General features: G+C 38.9%; 1 long non-coding RNA gene across 1 annotated transcript; it reads right to left on the bottom strand.

The window, feature by feature from the left end:
• Window positions 1-2,865: 2,865 nt before the first annotated feature.
• On the bottom strand, window positions 2,866-3,796 carry LOC117643642. The gene is made up of 3 exons (XR_004587638.1): window positions 3,403-3,796; window positions 3,117-3,326; window positions 2,866-2,991 (listed from the first exon to the last, which is right to left on the bottom strand). It is a non-coding gene; the product is annotated as an uncharacterized LOC117643642 (long non-coding RNA).
• Between the last annotated feature and the right edge of the window lie 4,523 nt (window positions 3,797-8,319).

The following is an 8,319-nucleotide window of genomic DNA, read 5'->3' as shown; positions in this document are numbered from 1 at the left end:
AAATTTTTTTTGGGGCCGCCCAAAAAAAGTTGAAAATTTTTCTGGGCTCTTTGCTACATGGGGAAACCCCCCCCACAAAGTTTCGTCGAAATCGGAGACATCGATTTCGGGACCTCGGGTGACTTGGGAAAGAATTACCCAGACGCGGCCAGGTGCGCACCGCGCCGCCTCGCTCGCGGCTTCGCGGCCAGGAGCGCACCGCGCCGCCGCGCCGCCTCGCTCGCGGCTTCGCCGCGGCCAGGGAGCGCGCCGCCGCGGCCGCGCGTGCGCGCAGCGCCAGGGGCGGGCTCAGGGAGGGGGCCACCCGCGATTCCGTCCCACAACGGCCTTAGGTTAGACCCGCTTAGGTTCACTTAGGTTACACCCGCTTAAGACAGCCCCGCTTAGGTTGAGTTAGGTTACACCCGCGATTCTAGACTACCCGCGATAGTGGACTATTCAGGCCTTACCCGCGATTTGGGACTATCTATACTACTAATGTTTCACCATTTCGTGGCGAGACATCTCTGGGTTCGACCCAGCGTAATGTAACGCGACGAAAATCACCTATACTTAAATGCAACGTTGACGAGAGGCTTTTGTGTGCGGAGAATCAAAGCATAAAATAATAACAGACTTTCGCGGTTTTTTTTATTTCTTTTGGTGGTATGGGGGGGATGAGGTGTAGGAAAAAGGGAATGCAAATCAAGAATTTTCGAATCAAATCTGAATTGAATCTGCAATTGAATTTTAGTTGAATCAGGAAAAGTTGCCGTATCGACACTGAAAAACCAAACGTGGTCTACACCACACCAGTGGTGTGGTCTAGACCACGTTTGGTTTTTCAGTGGAATTCGAATCGAAGTGCACGATCGGATGCTGATTGGAAATTTCCTGCCATTCGTGGTCTTTTACCTTAGCTGTCCGCCTTTGCTCGAAGACAAACCACCAAAGATTCGAGATTTCGAATGATTTGGGATTGAACTCTGTAAATCTTACTGTGGTGAATCGAATCTTCCCTGATTCGATTCAACTCCACGGGAAAACTTAAGATTCACAGCCAGAAGAAGAACGTCAGATCATTTGTTTTTGTTGAAAGGCCGAAACATTGCATGCTGTCTCCAATCTGTAAAGTCTGGTAGGAACCGTCATTTCGGTCTCTTTTTTTTCGGGGGGAGAGAAGTTAACATGCCTTTTGCCCAAGCTCCGGGTATAACTTTGTCGCGCACTTATAGTCAGAGGGTCTACCGTGGGGTTCTAATGTGATTATGCCATCAAGGCCGACTTCAGGCCGAAAATGCAATGTAATTAAGGTTATTGTAAGGTGAAAAGAGTGGCTATATGACATTTTGAAAATACTTTTGTCACATGTCTTAATTAAGGGCTAAAAGTTCCTTTCTATTTCATAAACTCATACCCTAAGACTAGGGCTCCAACTCCTTTTAGTTTCTGTGATATGGAGGTTTACGTAAACTTTTAGTTGTTTCTCCCACACCCACAAAAATTAGTTCTCGGCGCGAGAGCATTTTACTCGGTACGAGAGCATTTTGCTCTCAGCGACAACGAGTGTATTTTGTACCTCGATACGAGAGCAAAATGCTCTCAAAAGTGGCCTTGGCATTCGATCTCACGATGTTCTCCGTAAACCCATAGTTCTCAGTGAATGTTCTCGACCTGAGATCATCTAACTTCATCCGAGTCCCTCATGCACTTGAAACCTCGCTTGAAAGGCGCATTTTCTGTTCTCGAGTCGTTCTGTGCTTGAATGTTTTGTCGCCTAACCTACCCTTCATGTCGAGAAAATGTTCTCGTTTTGGTTGAGAACAACTGCACTGTCAGAAAAAACCACGGAAAAGACAACGGAAAATGTCAGGTCATCTAATTACCCGGAAGGTCTGTACTTTTCCGTACCAGTGTACGGTGAAGGTACAGAAATTCTGTACCCACCTCTGTACACCATACGGAAACAGTATTGACTGTCTGTGTACGGAAAGTTTCCGTGATTTCCCTGAGATCCTACGTAGGGTCTGGAGAGCGGACATTCTTTGTACTGGACTCCGTACTGGGATGCGATACAGGACGGAAAATGTCCATGCATTGAGAGACTAATCGTATAGACCCAATTGCCCGACAAAAATACATGCATTAAAATATGATTTGAAATGTACTGCTCATGCAAGACATGCAAGTTAATATTTAGAGTATTCCTACTTCACCTATTTGCAGTGTCCCCAGCCTGACCTATTCCACCGCAGTACCTCTGTCAAAATGTGGGAATGTTCCAATGCCGTTGACATGATGGATGTGTTGGGATGGGAGCGAAACTTCTGCTGCCATGGGAAATCTTCCAAAGCACTAAAGAAAACCATTATCAATCAGAATTTCAGGAGCTTATCAGCTTATATTTGCACCATGAATTGATTTGAATGCTTTTGTTTTCTTTGTTGCATGTTTGACACTGGTTGCTTGTGTATCTCTTGCACTGCCTGCCTGCCTGCTTGTCTGCCAGCCTGCCAGCCTGCCAGCTTCCCTGTCTTCCAGATGGTCTTCAAAGAAAGTCTCTTCAGTTTGTTCCAGTTTACTTGTACCTAAAAAATAAATAATAAATATTAGATATTTTACTCTTCTTTCCCTTGGTGCATACAATGTTTTTACTATAATTACCATTTTCCAGAAAGGCTTGGTTGGAAACAACAATGAACACTCGGCTGCAGTAAAAGTGTCTAAGAACAGAACAGTCCCGGCTCCAGTTAATTCCAATAGTCTGGGGGCAAAAGTAGAAGGTACTTTAGAGTGCTCTTAAAATATTTCAAGCCCAAGGTCGCTGGTTTTAAACTTACCTCCAAGAGGCCACAGTTTAAACTTATCAATATTTAACTCTTAATCGCCTCACTGAATTTATTTATTTATTTGGGGTTCAGCTTAACTTCATTAATTCAAAAACTTTGCAGCCACTGCCATCAATAGCTTAATGCTTGCTTGCATCTTGTTAATATCTGCACAACAACCTTTCTGCAAAAACACCAAAGGAAATTCATTAAATTCTGAAAACATTAAAAAAATAAAATAGAAAGCTTTGTTGTAGCACCAAATTTGACTAGTTAAGTATGTAGAATGAGATAATGAAGAAAACGTACCTGGATAGCTCTTCATATGATGGCTCAATGCTTTGACTTGGTATTTTTGTTTGGTTTGTTTCATGGAAGGCTCTCTATTTCTCTTGCCTCTCAGTGTGCGTGTGAGACTAGGATGCCTGTGCCTGTATTCCTGCAGGACTCCTTAGCTAGTTCTCTTTTCTCTCTCTCCCATTTCACATAATGGCCTTAAGCTACACTCAAATCAAAGAACTGTAAAAAAAAAATAATTAAAAAAAATAGTAAAGGAAAGAGTGACTCTAAGACCCATAGAATAATGTCAACTTACCAATACAGTTTTTCTGCCAGAATACAGCACCCACACAATCCATATCAATAACATGAAAGGAGTGCATCATCATAAGGACCACTTTAATTACACTTTGAACATGACACCTAAAGAGAAAGCCAATAAAGTCGAAAGACAAAACCAACAAATCATTTCTATTCAAAATTAACTTAACATGAAAGCTGCCATAATCCAATGCAGCTTCTGATACAGGTCATGATGCATGTTTATGCAAGCCCACTCTCCAATAGCTAAAGCAACAACCAGTAGAGCAGAGGAGTTATTTGTCAGGATAGCCACTTGGCTGCCTAATAGAAAACTGGTTAAATCCTGCATTGAACCACAATGCCACAATTTAATATCTTGTACTTAATAGTGGCCACCATAAGTACAACATAAAGATGACTCCAAGGAAATGCATTAAAATGGACTATCAAAGGTACAACATAAAAATGCCTGGAAGATAAAAGTAAAACAAAATTAGGCCACAGTCAAGTTATTTTCAAAATTTTTACCAAAGTCATGTTAGCTTACCAAAGAAATTGACGAATCGGTCCAACCCTCAACAGCCAAAGTGACACCCAGTAGAGCAGAGATGATGCCAGGAAAGGCACCCGACAGCCTTTCAGAAAGCCGTCTAACTACTTGTGGAACCACAACAGAACTTGCCACCTAAAGAGAGCAAAACCAGATTAGAGTAGAAAAAAAATAAAACCTACAAATCATTTCTATTCCAACTTAACTTACATAGACAGCTAATGTTATCCAACGCAGCTTCCAATGCAGATCATGATGATGCATGTCAATATTTAAATTCTTGTATGAAAAATGCAGAATATTGGCGATTGAAAGTACAAAATTAATTATATGCCTGGAAGATTAAAGTATAACAAAATTAGGCCACAGTCAAGTTATTTTCAAAATTTTTACCAAGGTCATGTTAGCTTACCAAAGAAATTGACGAATCGGTCCAACCCTCAACAGCCAAAGTGACACCCAGTAGAGCAAAGGTGTTGCCACGAAAGGCACCCAACAGCCTTTCAGAAAGCCGTCTAACTACTTGTGGAACCACAACAGAACTTGCCACCTAAAGAGAGCAAAACCAGATTAGAGTAGAAAAAAAAATAAAACCTACAAATCATTTCTATTCCAACTTAACTTACAATGACAGCTAATGTTATCCAATGCAGATCATGATGATGCATGTCAATAATGAAATTCTTGTAAGAAAAATGCAGAATATTGGCCATCGAAAGTACAAAATTAATTTTATGCCTGGAAGATCAAAGTAAAACAAAATTAGGCCACAGTCAAGTTACTGTCAAAATTATTACAAAGGTAACGTGAGCTTACCGAAGATATTGACTAATCGGTCCAACCTCAAACAACTTAAGTGACACCCATTAGAGCAGAGGTGTTGCCAGGACAGGCACCAGACAGACGAATTTACTGTAGCAAATTATTGCTTAATCAGAAATGCAATAGTGTGGTTTCTTGAACTAAAAATGCAGAATACTGGCCTTTACAAGAAAAGGAGAAAAAAACAGGAAAAGAGTCTAAATTGTGCTAGAGTTGAGTTACTGTCAAAATTATCAGAATAGTTACCTATAGAGTAGCTTACCTGAGTTGTTGCCTGGGAAGTCCACCTTCCAGCAGAGCATTGGTGTAGTCAGGTCGCTGGTCGTCACTTGGCAGTCTTCTCCTTAGCTGATTTAATTACTCGGTAACCCACAGAGCATCATAGAAGATAGCTTGCTTAATTGTTGTACCAAAGAATAACCCGGACACCTAAACAAAGCAAACCAGATAAATGTTAATTTTAATGTGTTTCAAATTACTGGCTGAGTGAGAAGGAAACAATACAAGCTAGGTCATCAGTTTATTTACCTCACCTGAACGTACTAGAAGGGCACTAATTCAAAATATTAATACATTTCTAATGAGAAAACTCATTTTCTTCCTCGCATTGACCAGATTGGTAGATATGCCTTGCCTCTCACTGTATCGCCCACTTGAAATTAGAAACATCTTGGCTGGTTTGATCCAGAATAGAGCAAGCAGGAAAGACAACTAGCATACAAAAAGAACCAAAGCAAAGACTTCTCCACAACTCAGTCAATTCTTTAAAACGTGCTCATGCTGCCATCAAAACTTTCAAGTAAAGGTGGTGAGTATTGCTTTGGAATGAAAACTCTTCTTCTCCTATCATGAAATCCAAGGAAAAGAAAGGGACTGAAATATAAAATCAAAGTAAACAATACAAGCCAGGTCAACAGTTGGTTTGTCTTACCTCAAGCTCCCAGAGGCATGGTATGCCAAGTTTGTCATCATTATTTCATCTTGGCTTCAAAATCTTAACCTTTTTGGAATTAGAAACAAATTTGACTATAGCAACCTGAAGGAAAAAACTAAAAGTGAAAATTTATCAAATGCACATGGAAAGAATAAAGTCAGTATTAGTTAATAAATAAACACAGATAATTCATCATAATACTTACGAATGGGTGATGTCAGACACCAGGTCGCTTCTCAAAATAAGACATATCAGTGTTTCATCTTCGCATGATTAAAGAGGAAACAAAACTTAACTTCAGATGTAATGATTGAATGGAGTGCAGCGTAATCTGAAAAAATACAAGGTTTGTGTTAGATAAAATTAAATGAATACTCAGAATGAATAGAATTGATAGGATTGTAACTCACCACAGTGAAATTTCTAAAATAAAAATAAAACTTTGAGTCTCACATAGCTTGTGAGCAGGTGATGTCATAGTCATTTAGTTACTTCTAATAATTAAAATGAACACACCTTATCTCTGGTGCATTTTTACTGAGTTGAAGAGGAACAATAAAATAACTTGATGCAGCAATTTCTTTTGACACAGCTTGATCTGAAAATATTGAACATGTGTTACAGGCGGACAAAGTTTATGTGGTGATTTTACTGATTCTTTGAAACTTACCATGAACTGATGTCAGCGCATAAAGTTTGAGAACTTGGTACTCCATGGTGATAATGGTGTGGTTTAGAGAAAGATAATCATATCTGCCAACACCATAGGCTGGTAAAGCATAACAATCTGGCAGCTCTGAAATCGTAGTTAGTTTTAATCCGATGCTGCTCTTGTTGATAATGTAGTAGCCATTAAAACTGTTCTTTGCAAACTTTTCTTGAATCAAACGCAACTTGACTTGACATGTAATGATTGAATGGAGCGCAGCGTAATCTGAAAAAATACAAGGTTTGTGTTAGAGAAAATTAAATGAATACTCAGAATGAACAGAATTGATAGCATTTTAACTCACCACAGTGAAATTTCTAAAATAAAAATAAAACTTTGAGTCTCACATAGCTTGTGAGCAGGTGATGTCATAGTCATTTAGTTGCTTCTAATAATTAAAATGAACACACCTTATCTCTGGTGCATTTTTAATGAGTTGAACAGGAACAATAAAATAACTTGATGCAGCAATTTCTTTTGACACAGCTTGATCTGAAAATATTGAACATGTGTTACAGGCGGACAAAGTTTATGTGGTGATTTTACTGATTCTTTGAAACTTACCATGAACTGATGTCAGCGCATAAAGTTTGAGAACTTGGTACTCCATGGTGATAATGGTGTGGTTTAGAGAAAGATAATCATATCTGCCAACACCATAGGCTGGTAAAGCATAACAATCTGGCAGCTCTGAAATCGTAGTTAGTTTTAATCCGATGCTGCTCTTGTTGATAATGTAGTAGCCATTAAAACTGTTCTTTGCAAACTTTTCTTGAATCAAACGCAACTTGACTTGACATGTAATGATTGAATGGAGCGCAGCGTAATCTGAAAAAATACAAGGTTTGTGTTAGAGAAAATTAAATGAATACTCAGAATGAACAGAATTGATAGCATTTTAACTCACCACAGTGAAATTTCTAAAATAAAAATAAAACTTTGAGTCTCACATAGCTTGTGAGCAGGTGATGTCATAGTCATTTAGTTGCTTCTAATAATTAAAATGAACACACCTTATCTCTGGTGCATTTTTAATGAGTTGAACAGGAACAATAACATAACTTGATGCAGCAATTTCTTTTGACACAGCTTGATCTGAAAATATTGAACATGTGTTACAGGCGGACAAAGTTTATGTGGTGATTTTACTGATTCTTTGAAACTTACCATGAACTGATGTCAGCGCATAAAGTTTGAGAACTTGTTACTCCATGGTGATAGTGGTGTGTTTTAGAGAAAGATACTCATATCCTCCCACACCATAGGCTGGTAAAGCATAATAATCTGGCAGCTCTGAAATTGTAGTTAGTTTTAATCCGATGCTGCTCTTGTTGATAATATAGTAGCCATTGAAACTGTTCTCTGCAATCTTTTCTTGAATCAAAAACTGAACTGTGCCTGAACATCTTTGTAAAAATATCCTTTCAATACAGCCCACTCTAAGGTTAGTGCCCTCAGCTTCAAGAACAAAATAAAATCCTTTGTTGTAATCAATTCCATGAATGGAAGCTGATCTTAATTCTTCAGTATTAGCCCAATCAAAGTCTTGAGGAAATACTTCCTTTTCCCTGTTAGTAAGCAAGTCTGGATTCACACCAACAGAAAAATTAGTATTGTATACCAGATCAAGTGGCAGCAGGTCTGATGAGCCATGGTCATATGCAAATCTGTATGTGTACTTATTTGCCATAGTATGAGTTATGTTGATGTAATTTTTGCAAGCTCTCACAACATTCTTGAAAAAAGAATGTTTGCTTTCAAACCTTAGAGTAAATAATCTTATAAGGGGTCCAAACATCAAAATTAAATCGGGATAGTGGCATAAATAATGGCTCTTTGGAGTAAGACATGAGGGCAATAGTTCCTTCACTTTTGATAAGAAAGATTCAATGATAAATTGGAGATAAGCCACTTG

Source organism: Thrips palmi, unplaced genomic scaffold (assembly GCF_012932325.1).
Source record: "Thrips palmi isolate BJ-2018 unplaced genomic scaffold, TpBJ-2018v1 HiC_scaffold_17, whole genome shotgun sequence".
Taxonomy (NCBI): Eukaryota; Metazoa; Arthropoda; class Insecta; order Thysanoptera; family Thripidae; genus Thrips; species Thrips palmi.
The sequence above is the reverse complement of the archived record's forward strand: the minus strand, read 5'-3'. Positions and strand labels throughout refer to the sequence as shown.